Source organism: Aristolochia californica, unplaced genomic scaffold (genome assembly GCF_029961685.1).
Source record: "Aristolochia californica isolate CCGP_79_NKW_82.1479 unplaced genomic scaffold, dmAriCali1.0.hap1 SCAF_10, whole genome shotgun sequence".
In the NCBI taxonomy this organism is placed as follows: domain Eukaryota; kingdom Viridiplantae; phylum Streptophyta; class Magnoliopsida; order Piperales; family Aristolochiaceae; genus Aristolochia; species Aristolochia californica.
The window spans coordinates 35,408,268-35,422,481 of NW_027181771.1; the positions used below are offsets into that span (position 1 = coordinate 35,408,268).

Sequence of the window (14,214 nt, forward strand, 5' to 3'; positions counted from 1 at the left end):
ACACTGGGTGGTTTCACTTGTTCTCACTTGAAGCAGACACTGGGTGGTAATCTGATATTCCATCCAACTTCTTTTACCTTGAACAATAAAAAGCCCTTCACACTTCACAATTCAACTTTATCTATCAAAACCCAGATGGATTGGGGCCAGCCAGGCTGATTTAATGCCAGACTCATGGAGCCAACCAAGCAGTTTCATAACAAATCCTGGTCATATCTGTAAGAACCAAACACCCCTAATCTATCCGCTGCTCAATTTAATTCAATCGTATGCCCTCTCAATTAGAAATCAACCTTTTCTCTCCACAAAATGTACCAAATGACAAGAACAGCACAAAGATTCCAAATAATTTAGTTAAGAGAAGAAGGTCAATCTGTGTCACAGCGAACTATATACCGGTTGATTTTTAATACCTGTAACATATCAAACGAGACACGATGCTACCAATACAATTATATATGCATCTAATATGACACCAATTCATGATACATGTTTGTACATGCAACTAGTGGTTTTGGTCTTATTTCAATCCCCACTTGTGGTACCACTTCTAGCAGCAAATAAAATATGAAAGATGTTCTATCTGCCTCCAGAGACCACCACTGCTGCAACAGCCACTGCTTACAGTATGTTGGACCAGATGTGGAAACATCCCTTTAAAGCTTTCACCTTCGCCTTCACATGAATTCCTATTTTCTCAAAAAGGTCAGAAACAAAACCAGTATTGCAGTCATATTTGATGATCTATCCCGGAGAAAGTTCAAGCTCTAGAGACCTTGTCAATTATAGTTTTCCACCAAAAACCAAATTGGATCTGAAGACTTGGGATTGATTCGTTGTTTCAATATATCTGGCACATTTGAATTCATATAACTCCTAATATTCTGCTGGGAATATTTTTCCCTGATGAGAGCAACACATCCCCAGATACAATTTACCAAACATTATTGTGTGTAGCCCTCCTTGATGACTCATACCTGAACTCCAGATAGTAATAGTTTGGATAGAATCTGTCCTAGAAAGAACTTAAATACCTTAGTAGCAACGAGAAAGAAGTGCCATGTTCTCTTTCTAAAAGAGATACTCAGGGGAAAATTCGTGTATAACAGCTTTATTTTAAGTCACTCAAGATGTTTACATACAAAGATTATCATTTTTTTTAATATTTAATAAAAGAAGCCACTTATAAGCAGCATGAATAAAATACTCTTGTGAACCCAATGGATTATAATTTGTCCCTCCCCGAAATATAAAAGAAACTCCCAAGCCAAAATATCTATGGGGATATCTCTTAATTGGTTTTCTAATCATGTAGGTATGAGAAATGTTCACATTTTGGCAACATCTCAAATTAAATGATAATCTACCTCAATATATTTATTTTTTATTTTTCTGAATGACATCAACATGCTTATTTCTTTCACAAATAACTAGATAATAAAAATGGAAGCTTGATTATTACATTCCAATGCGATATGACGAATTAAAAAAAAAGAAAAAAAAATCAATCACACAGACTATATAAACATTAACTAAAAAATCATATGAACCATTGCTCTTATACTTTGCTTGAATGTTAGAGTTTAGACCTAGTTACAATTGTTTGTTTTGAAAGTTGATACCTGAAGTGAGACTTACAAGACCTACTATGAGAAACACTATAACATGGCCATTGAGTTACAAGTTGAATCCATAAATATATTAAGATGACCAAAAAAATTTCTACCACTAGTAGATCCAAATAATTAACATAAAATTATTTCATCAAATCAAGAAAACCACTACATTTATACAGAAAACATTTACCTAGCGTACTTTTGAGATACTTTATAAACAACATCTAAATGAATTTCATTAGGAGACTTCATAGGTTTTATCACAATGTTAATTGCCAACAAAATATCAGCCTTGTCACAATCAAATATACAGGTTTCCAAATAAGGCCCTTATGTTGCTTTTTTCTCATCCAATAAGAGGATGTTTTCATCATGCAAGCTAACATTCATATCCACATGAGTATTTCCAATGTCGCCCTCCTACACATTAAAGGACTAGATTTGAGTAACTTTTCTTAAAATAAAAATTATTAAAATTGAGCTTGGTTCCATCACAAATGACTAGCTACTTAGAAGGTCTATTGCTTAACCTTATAAACCAAATATTTTTTTTAATATTTATCTATGTCACTACTCTCACTAACATGCCTCTTCATGTCCAACCTTACACATACTGATAACGGGCCTAAGACATGGGAGCACAAACAGGTAACAAACTCACCAGATGTCCTGCTCTGATATCATGTAAGATTGACTCTTGATCTATCCTAAAATGACTACCTACGAAGAAGGCGTATTGTTCAACCTTATATCCAACTGTTTTTTTTAACATTTATCCATGCGGGACTATTCCCACTAACAAAAGTAAATTATAACTACACTAAACTTATCAAATCATGCTCACAGACTTCCTTTAAACCATTAATAAAATTTCACTTTATATTGTCTTGTCTCCAAGCAAAAAAAACTAGTCTCTCCATAAAAACATGCTTAAACAAGCCACCATAAAAACATATTCTTAACATCAAATTGATACAAAAGCCAATGTTATTTTTTGAAAGAGAGCTTTAATAATCCCAAAGGAAAAAAAACTACAAATTGAAAGGGGGCCCTTACAATGAAGGATTGGAGGGCGACCCCCTCCTTAGCTGAGTCAACTAGACAATTAGCTGAGCAGGGAATATCTGACCAAGAGCAAAAAGGGGATCAGATAGCCTAAATTTCATAAAAATAAAACAACAGTGGTGGAGTTTGAAGTGCTATGCAGTCCCACACAGGAAGTAAGAATAACACCAGAAGAAGCATAAAACACACAAAACCAGCAAGTTTTGGATTACCAGGAGAGGAGCCATTAAAGTTAAGCTTGATAGCTCTCTCATAAGGAGGGGACTCCTCAACTATAGCTTTAGGTTTAGGTAAGGATAGGGAGATAATGAAAGACCAGTTGAAGCGTAAGGAGCTGCCATGGATACCTTTGAAGTCGTCATGTGTGAGGAGCCAAGAAATAATGTGCTTAGGATCTGTTAAGTTGTGGGGCCTAATTAACACCCTATGCTGAGTTGGTCGCGGATCCACGATATACTGACTGTTGTTTCATTAAGGGCAGTTTGGGAATTTTACTCTTGTATAGCGGTTGCCCTAATTTTCTTTTCTTAATTGAGGGGTACCACTATTAGGGCTGAATCATCTTAATCCAAGGAGCATCTCGAGTTGCAGCCGGAGAGGTTAGAGAGAAACACCTGTAAGTGTGCGATTTCTCTTGTAAACTATTTCATCTTCATAGTGGATTACTGCAACGGCGGAAGACAGGATGTAGTCTCACCTTGAGGCAAACTTGTATAAATCTTGTTGTCTTTATTTTATTCTTGTTTTTCCCTTCTTCCACGTTTATTATTATTGTTCTCGTTAGTTTGGAATTAGGGCGTTTAATTCCTAACAGGATCCACAATAATGGACCAAGAAGATGTATTGTGTCTCTCAAACCAGAGACACAAGGGAATAAAAGCCAGGCAAGCTTTCATCACAGTTCTGCCAAAGCAAGAAAAGGGAAAGCCCAAGCACATCTAGAATAGATTGAAGAATGACTGTAACACACAAGCTAACATCCCAAACATATTGAAGAAGAAACTCCAAATTCTCTGTACAGTGGATAAAGTGGTGATCAATGCATTCATTAGTAAGCCTGCAAAGATCACAAATTAAGCAGGTTAAGGAGGAGCCTCGACAAGATAATGAGTCTTTGATGAGGATTTTGCCATGAAGCAAAACTCTAGACCAAAAATTGAACCTTGAAAGGACCAGATAGCTAGACTCCATACCCTTCAAGCTATGTTGGAACCAATGATAGAGATAAAAAGGGAGGCTTCAAAGGTGAGCAGCTTGTTACACGATGAGACGGAAAAGTTGCCCTCAGAATCAGGATACCAAATCAGCCTATAGCCTGAAAAGTCTTGAGAAATAACTGATCAAGCTCCTCAAGCATGCAACTGATTTCCATAGCTTCAATGTCATTTAGAGATCTCCGAAAGAGGGCAGTCCAATTAATACAATGAAGGCAGTCATACCCAATTACTACAGCAAGGGTGGCATGCTGATTGACGATGAGGAGGAAAAAGCGAGGGAGTAGAAGCTGAAGATAGGCGTTGCCACCCATAGATCACTCCAGAAGTGAACCAGACAAGACATAACCAGCATCAATATGGGTATTGGCCTTGAAATGATGGAAGGTGTGGGAAATAGAGCTCACATGGGGGAGAGCTGACTGAAGCAATCATTACTGAACCACCGGAAGTCCTGAGTGCCACTCAATTTAAAAATGAAAAATTCACGAGGGAGGGAGGGAAACAAATACAGATGCCAACACCATTTTTTAAGGAGGGTAGTATTGGCTATTCTTATATGTCAGATGCCAAGACCACTCAAATGCTTCAGTTTGCAGACATCCTTCCAGCTAATAAGGTGGTGTTTAAAACCCTCAGACATGCCTATCCAAAGAAAATTCTTTATAAAGAGAGCAAGTATGTCGGGCTTCCCACAAGGCATGATTGAATCAAGGTAAGTCTGCTAGCTCTGGAGAGATGGCGGCCCTTCCAAGTGGAGAGTTCGGTGTGGAGTCCATCGAGGACAGAATTCCAAAGGCTTTTGCCCGGACGGCCATGGAAAAGGGGAAGTCCAAGGTAAGAACCAGGGAGAGACCTGGCCTACCATCTCAAGAAGGCAGCCGATTGATCCAAAGAGCTTCAGTCAATATAGAAACCAAAGAGGGTAGTTTTTGCTAGTTGATCTTTTGTCCAAACATCAGCTCGAAGATATGTAGGAGTGCCTTCATGATCAGAACAAAAGCCAATATTTATTCATTGCAACTAATAAAAGAATCTAAACAAAACTCAAGAGAGCTACTAGAGAAAAGAACACCTATACCTCATTACCTAGCAAAGGCTCACTCAATTCCTATCTATTCCTAGAAACTAGGTTTGCATTTCTTCTACATAGCCCCATTCCAAGCAAGATGAGATAAGGCCCAAATATAGTAATAAATGACAAAAAAACACAAAAGGAAACAATAGGTGTAGGCAAAGAGAAAATAGACAAATTTAAGAATAGGACAAATAATAGAGGTCATTATTCCTTCACAAAGGGCAATGAAATAATAAACATAAAAAGCAAAGCAAAAATATATCAAGTTGACTTACAATAATAGAAGATGGACCCTAGCCAAAGAGCACGATTGGTGAGGAGGCGTTGTAGTAGTAAGAATCTCCAATACCCTTCCTTTTGATACAAGTATACGCCAGAAGCGGTTCAGGTATTAATTCAACTTCCATCAAAACTATTAGTAAGACTAATGAAGAAGAGAACTCTAAAGACATAACTTGACCACTATTTTAAAATATATTGGACATTCTTAAAAAGAGCTACATTGGAACCTTTTTTTTTTTTTTTTGAGAATAAGGTGTGAATGTATTACTAGAAAAAAAAGTACAAATACATACCTTACTGTACAAGGCCTTCCTCCACAACAAGATGTTGGAGGGAAACACCTAATTTAGCCTGATTATCCACTAAGTGATTAGCAGATCTAGAAATATAATTCCAGCTACATTGCAAATGAGAAATTAAATTGTAGATATCCTCAAAAAGATCCCAATGCCACCAAGGAGGCTTAGAAGACTTCTTGAACCAAATGATGACTACTTTTGAATCCCTTCGACGCAAAGAGGGCCCACCATCCATTGATAAAAAAGTTTTAATCCATTATATATAACCAGAAAGCTTGGCAGTTGTTGAGTCAGATTCGCCAATTGGCCTGGGAAAAGAGCTACATTGGAACTAATATACCCTTTTCTTGGAATAGGGTCAAAATACTCTAACCACATTTAATTGGTCGAGGAAAGAAGTTATTCATAACCAAAAACACAAATTGAGGTGGAAATGAATGAACTTCGAAAGCACAACCCAGAGCGAAATTTTACCTAGAAATAGAAAAGACAAGTTTTAGTTAATAAGACAACAAGCAATTAAGGATAAAAGACCCCTAGAAATTTAGGAACCTTTTATATGGAACAAGATTAGAGAAGCTACATCCAAAAGATAATGATACTTGAGGAGATAACTTATCTCTACCTAGGTCTAAACAATAAACAACACATGTATGACCAAAAACACAAATTATAGGTGGAAAAGAATAGACTTCGGAAGCAAAACCAAGCAAGGAATTTTACCTTGAAACAAAAAAGACGACATTTAATTAATAAGAGAACAAGTAGTGATGGACAAACATCCCCCTAAAATTTAGGGACATTTGACGTAGAATGAGATTGTACAAGCTACAACCAGAAGATGATGATACTCGAGGAGATAACTTATCTCTACCTAGATCTAAACAATGAACAACACCTCTACAACTAAATACACAAACTAGAGATAGAATAGAATAGACTTCAAAAGCAAAACCCAAAAGAGAATTTTACCCAAAAACAGAAAAGATGGCATTTAGTTAATAAGATAATAAACAGTTAAGTACAATGATCCCCCTGAAAATATAGGGAAATTTTACGTAGAACAAGATTGTACAAGCTACATCTAGAAGAAGATGGATTTTCCCTCACCCACTCTATTTTGTAGTAGAGTGTGAACACGAGATCTTATAAATAATTCCATGGGGACACCACATGCCACAAAGTATTATATGAGCAAAAGAAACAAATAGTTGAAGCAGCTTTTCTTTATGCATAAAAAACCTTTGGATACACGAAGTATTTCTAACCTATATTTGAGCAAGTCAAATCACTCTTGTACAATAATCAATAATTGTAACAAAATAATAGCCAACATGACTCATAATATGACACAAACCCCTAACATCTAAATAGACCGAGCTGAAGGGATTACCACTTATGTTAGACTTAGGCTTAAGGATTGACTTGTGATGTTTTCCTAATTCACAAGCAACATATTCACATCAAGTGAACATAAAGAAGAGGTCAGAATATCTTTTCCCATGAAGGGACTAAGTCTAAACTTCCAATGAGAAGGTGATACTACTATAAGTATAGTTTTTTGAGTTGGAAAGTGAGTCTTATTCAAACAATATACCTCATTTTCTTCATGCCCTTCACCAATCTTCTTATTCTCTTGGAGATCCTGAACATGAAAAAATGGATAAAATGTTATAGAACAATTAATTTTTTTAGTAAATTGACTAACAAACAACAAGCCAACAAGAAAATTGGGAACAAAAAGTACCACGCAGTGATGAGACAAGAGTAGCTTACACTCCCTACACCTAACACATGAGATGCAAATCGATCAACAAAAATAATAGAAGAACGGGAAACATTTATAATAGGAACAAAAAATATGAGAGCTACCTATTGTAAGTATGGAGGATTTAAATCATTGATCCATGAATTAGACTAAAAAGAAAAAAAGGGTAGACATACCTAAGTTTGCCAAATTAGTAGTAGCTAAGGAGGAAGAATGCAAGTTGTTTAGCACAAACCTGTTGTATTGCCTAGAAAATGATTTTTTTTTCCAAAATGACAATTCACTACTGTGAACAAAGAAACAACAAGAGGTGGAGTGGAAAGCCCTTAAGCCCCAAAAGAGATGAAATCCCCAACTAAAATAAAAATATCTGCAAATACCTGATTTAGCTGAACTTTCTGCAACAAGATTAACTAACTGTAAAGATGAACCCAAGAAACAGAAAAAATCTGATGCAACTACACAATCTCATTGTAACAATATTGAAGCCGCCAAGTAAGAATGGAGGAACCAGAAAACCATGAAATAACTGTAACAGAATCTCCTTTAACCATGAGAGGACTAGGAAAGCTTTAAACATAAAGTTGTATCCCCTTCAAAAAGAGATCTAATCTCAGCTTCAACTGCATCACACCCGTCAATTGGACCCAATAAATTAAATTTAAATACCTACCAGCAGGCCTAGGATTACCTTAAGAACTTTCATCAAAGGTTAACTTGAGATATCCAACAAGAGGAGTATCCCAACAGACCATAGATGGGAGAGAATTATCAAAGCTAGCAAAGTCTATTATGTTATTCTTGGGCCACGAGATAGAATTTGACTCAATTACAGAATAATTTGTCTCAAACTCTCTAATCATCGAGTTAACCCATGCTAGCTTGCCAAATGTATCAGAAGATCTGCCAAAACTGTGATTTGTATGTCAACATGGGGTACACAATCTACTGCCTCAACCTCCACCATGACCTCCCTTGTTCTTACCCACATTCTGATAGCCTCCTCAACTTGCATTCTATTGCTAAAGCATCTTTGAAAAATTTTGTGCTAGACATCATATACGATGTAGGACAGCAAGGAATTCAATTTCTAGGGTTCTAATAGACAATAAATTAGGCTAAAAGGGACTAACAAGACAATGAGCGGATAGACAGTAATGATTGCATGCTAACACCCTAGGTAATTTTTTTTTTGTTGAAAATACAGGCAAATTAACTTAAATCATGAAAATATACTAAAATTACCTCAAACATGCATAACCAGTACTAGAGAGAGGAGAAAATACTTTAGGGGTGAAAATTTTTAACAAATCTGGGAAGGTAAAAGAAAATTTAGGTTCCATTGGGCTAAAACAGGTAAGGGAAACAAAAAGGTGGGTTGTTTTTTTATTTTTTATGTCCAGGTTTGTCCCACTTTGACATAGATAATCCAAACTAAGAAAAACAAATTATAATGAAAGAACTAAAGCCGAATGTGCATAAGGGAAGGGCAGAAGTTGAAATTGAATACAGAAGTGTTGGGATTGAAGAGATAGAACTGAAAATTGAAGAAAAGTGGCTACAACTGAAGAAGGTGAAAAGAGAAGAAACTAAAAAAAACGTTGCTTCTTTTCTTGCTAAAATAACTCTGGGAATGAAAACAGAGAGAGAGAGAGAGAGAGAGAGAGAGAGAGAGAGAGAGAGAGAGAGAGATTTTGGCAAGCAAATGTTAAAGAGAAAAGTAAAAAAAAAGGAAAGAGGCGTGACAACTGATCTAGAATTCACTTCCAAAAGGGAGTGTGTTTCACACCCAAGCTAACAGAATTCTGGAATTTCATTTATCCCATATCCAATTACAAGAGTCTAGTGGTTTTAAATAGTCACAACCCTAAAACTTAATGGCCCAAATTAAAACATCTCATTAACTAAAAAGAAGAGCCAAGATTAAAAGTTTACAAAAAAAAAAAAAAACTAATAGACCTTCAACCTACACTAAAGGGACCCATTAATCTAAAACGACGAAAATTACAAATAAACCCAACTAATTCTTATGGGTCTAAAACAAAGCCAAATTAAACATAACTCACTTAAAATAAAAACAAAATTACAAAAAAAACCCATCCAATTATTAAAATTTAGTATCTAAACCTACAAACGGACAAAAACTCAAAAAGTTTGGGCTCCTCGTTGAGCCAGATAGCGTAACTCCTCTTTTCCTTCCTTGAAGTTGCTTGAAACTCTTGATCCCCCATCAATAAGGGCTTGTATGGTGTCATATCAGGGAGCTGAACCTTGTAAAAATTTAGTCACTGAAGAGTTTTTCTCATTATTCCTAATATTTATATTAAAAGCACATTTGATTCCTCCTCTTATCCTCCAAGTGTACCAAAGGACATGCTACCTTATCACCCTTTGCAAAGTGACCTTCAAATAATTCATAAACTTGAGACATGTATCGCTAATATGATGTAACATCATATTTACACCAATGTGCCTCTATGCCATTAAAGAACCAAGTCATCACCAAGTAATTATCTTTTTTCCACTTATCAGGCTTCTTTCATGGAAGATCTTCAATAATATATGTGAGTTTCTCTTTGGTTACAATAGAAGCTCAAAAAACCCTAGCCCATAATGATAATTTTTACCATTGCACTTCATGGATGGTACTATCAAGCCTCTCCAATATCAGATTCGTGAGAAATTACTTTCCTTTATTAACCTAAAGCATATCGATAACTTTTGACATCTTCACCAAGCCATATGAATAACCCAAAAAACCCTGACCTCCAATATCTATAGCTAAATTCAGCATCGGCACCCTACTGGTTTCTTGAAATCAGAACCCAACACCATCATCACTCGTAAGAAAAATATTGATAGCAGAGCAACAAATCTACACAGCATATGAACACCCACAATAGATGCAATTGAGAACTCAATATAAGACCATTATACAGTACTTAACTCATTGGAATGGAATCTTGGACTCAGGATATAGGCAAATCAAGAAGCTTTGTGGCACAAAACAGAAGAAAAAACATATATTGAGACCCATGCAGAAACATGTTTTTTTACCAAAGAACATACCTGCATGAGTGCGAGATAGAAAGGAGAAGAAAGGAAGGAAACAAATATCTCTCTAACGACAAAGGATTTAAAGCTGCTCTGATTCTAAGCAGAATCTAAAATTGCAAGAAGAAAAGTGGGAAAGAGAGGAAGAGTGGTGTTCCTTTTTCTGAAAGAGAACTAAATCAGGGAAGTCATCCTGTTATCTCTTTTATTGAATCACTTTAAGTTAAATGCATAAAGATACCTTTACTATATCAAGAGGAATAAACCACTTGTTAGTGGCATGATAAAAATACCATTACAAACATGATTTACATAACTTGACATAATCCAATGGAAATCGCACACCTAAACACCTTTAACAGCTACTGAAGAGGTTATCATTTTCAGAAAGTAAAGAAAGGCCACTCCGTTCCTCGTTGCTCTCTGTAGCTGCTTTGTTCAGGCCCTGAAAACGAAATCCAGTAACACCGTAATCAAAGTGAATACTAATACTAAGACTCACAGGCCAAAGGGATTTCAGACACTAAGAATGACATAAGCTTGCTAAGTGTCAAGCCCTTTGATTGCTACTTTAATAATATTGTGGACTTCACTCAGTAGATGAGGCTACTGAAGAAAAGGCAGAAACAGCTGTATCAGCCATTGAACAAATGAACACTATTGCAGTTAGATTTCAGTTCAATCAAAGTTTAGAAAAAGAAAACACCAACACAATTCCTTTTAGTCTACGGCTACTTGTGTTAAACCAAGAAACTGAAATGCCAATTACGTAAGTTAACTGAAGTTCGATTCAAGGAGTACATCCTACAAATGATAAAGAAATATTCATTAATGAATGATAAAAGTAATTGATGCGAGTTAAACAACTTATTCAGTTTATACTAAATCAGACCGGATAAATAGATAGGAGCATTGAATATCTATGCTTGAAATATCAACTAATTTAAAAAATTTTAAGAGTGTGAAAAATTTATAAGTACCATAAGTCTTTGTAGTCAACTGAACTGAATTTATTACTCAAATCCAAATTGCAGTGAACAAGAGGTGGATTGTACCTTTGACTCAATGGTCACATGGGGGTTCTCTAGTGTTGTGAGGTCTTGGGTTCAGCTTTCACTAGGGTATGGGGTTCAACATTTAAAGAGATATATATTTTCATAATGGAGAAGGCTAAATAAGTTCTTCTTTGGTATCTTTTTCAGTGCCAAACTTTGAACCATGGCAATGACTGATTTCAACATCAAATTTGTACCAAATTGACTGTCATCTAAGTCCTCCAGTAGCCATGTTAGGTGAACATAATATTTATGGTCCTAAAGACTCACAAGTGATGGATAGAAAAGCCTGCCTTTATTGCAAAAAATTTCACTAGATAGGAATTGATGGAATTACAGCCTCTAGGTCAAACTAAAAAATTGCACCTTTGGATGCTCTCCCTGGCTATGTTGAATACAACAAGATGCTGATCAGGAGGTACAGGAACACTGTACAGTCGAGTTCCTTCCAGTCTACATAATATACATGAAGAATGCCTCATGCACCATGAATCCTTTAAGAATTGTGGTTGCATAAAGCTATTACTTAGGTAATGAAGAATAACAAAAAAAAAAAAAAAAAAAAACCTACGTAAAATCGCATTCTGCAGAAACAGGACCAGGCCTAATCTGGCCTCTGCGTGCATTGGCAAAGTTGGAAACTATGGAATTACCTAGGTCTCCTAAGGCATTATATCCCACAAGCTTCAAGCCAGTATTTTTTAATGCCAAAAGCCATTTACTATCATTTTCCTTCCTCACCAACTGGAGTTCACCTGCTTGCTCTCTAGATCATACAGTGTACAGCGGCAAATCTAAATTTGGTGACTGTTGCGAGCCCTCTATTTTTTTCTCCAGAACCGTAGTTTCTACAAGGTGCATTGTTTGAATTTCGAAGAGTGATCCTCATGAGCACCAAAGATATATACTTTATAGAGTGCACAAACTTTTCGTAGGATATAGGAACACCTGCACACAGTGCATCAACTAGTCTTGCATTACCTCCCAGCAAGCAGACAATGGTCCCCACCCATTTCAAGTGGAGCATCCTGATCCCAGTCCACAACTGAGCGATCTGAAAGCTGACTAGAATTTGCATACTCCAAGTTCGCAAGATGCCAATCAATTAGTTGTTTTTTGTCACCACCTCGAGCCACACAATAAAATTATCTGAATATTTCAAGAGCCAAGCCCAAGGAAATGTCTCTAGCAAATTCACCTAGAATTTGTCTTAACGGTGTGGCTTTGTCAAGCAACTTATTAAAGACAGATTCAACTCTGGAGTCCATCTCTTCATCAACCGGTGCTCCATGTGGCTTGTACAAAGGACATTTATCTCTAACCTTGTGTAGTGGAATGAACAATTGCCTGGCCAAAACTCCAAGAGGATTGGCATGAATACCAGTGATGACACTCCCCCCAAGATCCACAGCAACAAAGTTACCCTTTTGACAAATTTTCCACACTCTCCCTCCAAGATCCACAGCAGCAAAGTTACCCTTTTGACCAATTTTCTGGGTACACACTCTCCCCCCGGGCCTTTTCCTACCTTCAAGAACAACCACTTTAAAACCAAAACTCAAAAGCTGCCTTGCTGAAGCCAAGCCCGCAAGTCCAGCTCCAACAATTATCACAGACCCACCACTTGCCTTACAAGAAACATGAGATCTGATGAATGGTGAAACCCCAAGATTAATATAACCACGTGACATAAGAAAATCATAGGCTGCACAAATTAGAGTCTCATACTCACTACTGACAGTTTCTCTTATATGTGATGTCCCTTTGAAAGCCAAATATGGACATTATCCCTCCATTTCGTCAGTATGTGATTTCTCACAACAATGTAGTTGTTTTGTTCTACTCCACCCAGCTCACTGGCAAGCGCTGCTTTGATTTCCTCTTCAAGTAACTCATCAATAGGAAAACCAAGTGACAGGTCAATCATCGCTTCTGTCTGAGTTTCTTTCTCCATTTCTTCACTGTTCTGCATTTTTTCCTTGGTACACCACTCAAATGCTTCTCTATGAGCTCATCCATAAGATTCTCATCGTAGTTTCTTAGACCGACACTCTTTTTCGATGGGCGCATAGAAATTCTGCCACTGATTGGCGTTTCTGTCTTCATGACTCCAGTCTTCCGGTTCAGCACATATCCATACCTGCTCCCTAAGAATCAAACTTATAATGATGACACTCGAATCTTTAAATTCTATGACTCAAAGTTCAAACCATAGATAATCTTGCTACACATTCACCCCCATATGCTAGAAATCTATTGAAGACCTAAATACAGTCGAGTTTGTTTTCCAGCTCTCGAAAGCAGATATGCAGCAAAAAGCCATTCATCAAGGACGAAAGCATTGTCGTTGTCCAAGACTACTAACTCTCAACGAGAATCAAACAGAAGGATATTTTTATATGCTGCAAACAAACGACACTCCTGGAATTTAAATTTGCGGCAGCTCTGATTTCCAGGATGTCACTAAGGTCCGTAAGTGTAAAATTTATATCTCAAGAAAACAGAGAAATATTTTTCGTACGATACATATTTCTAAGAAACTGTCAAGATAAAAACTAAACGTACACCGAAACCTCTGAATAAACTAAAGACGGAGTTAGATCTTATCCATTAGGCCAGGTCATGTAAAACCTCTCTATGTTGGTGCCCTGGTTAAAAAATTTATATCCCAGAAAAATTATATGGAATTTGTTTTAAATTTGCAAAGAAAATTAATTGGACTTGTTAGTGCCTTTTCTAAGAAAATAAATAGAAATTAATAATCAACCTCATATATTACCATA

The 14,214-nt window shown here is 36.5% G+C and overlaps 1 pseudogene; it reads right to left on the reverse strand.

Annotated features, from left to right (window-relative positions):
* Positions 1 to 12,092: 12,092 nt before the first annotated feature.
* LOC137938556 (lysine-specific histone demethylase 1 homolog 2-like) lies at positions 12,093 to 13,808 on the reverse strand (annotated as a pseudogene).
* Between the last annotated feature and the right edge of the window lie 406 nt (positions 13,809 to 14,214).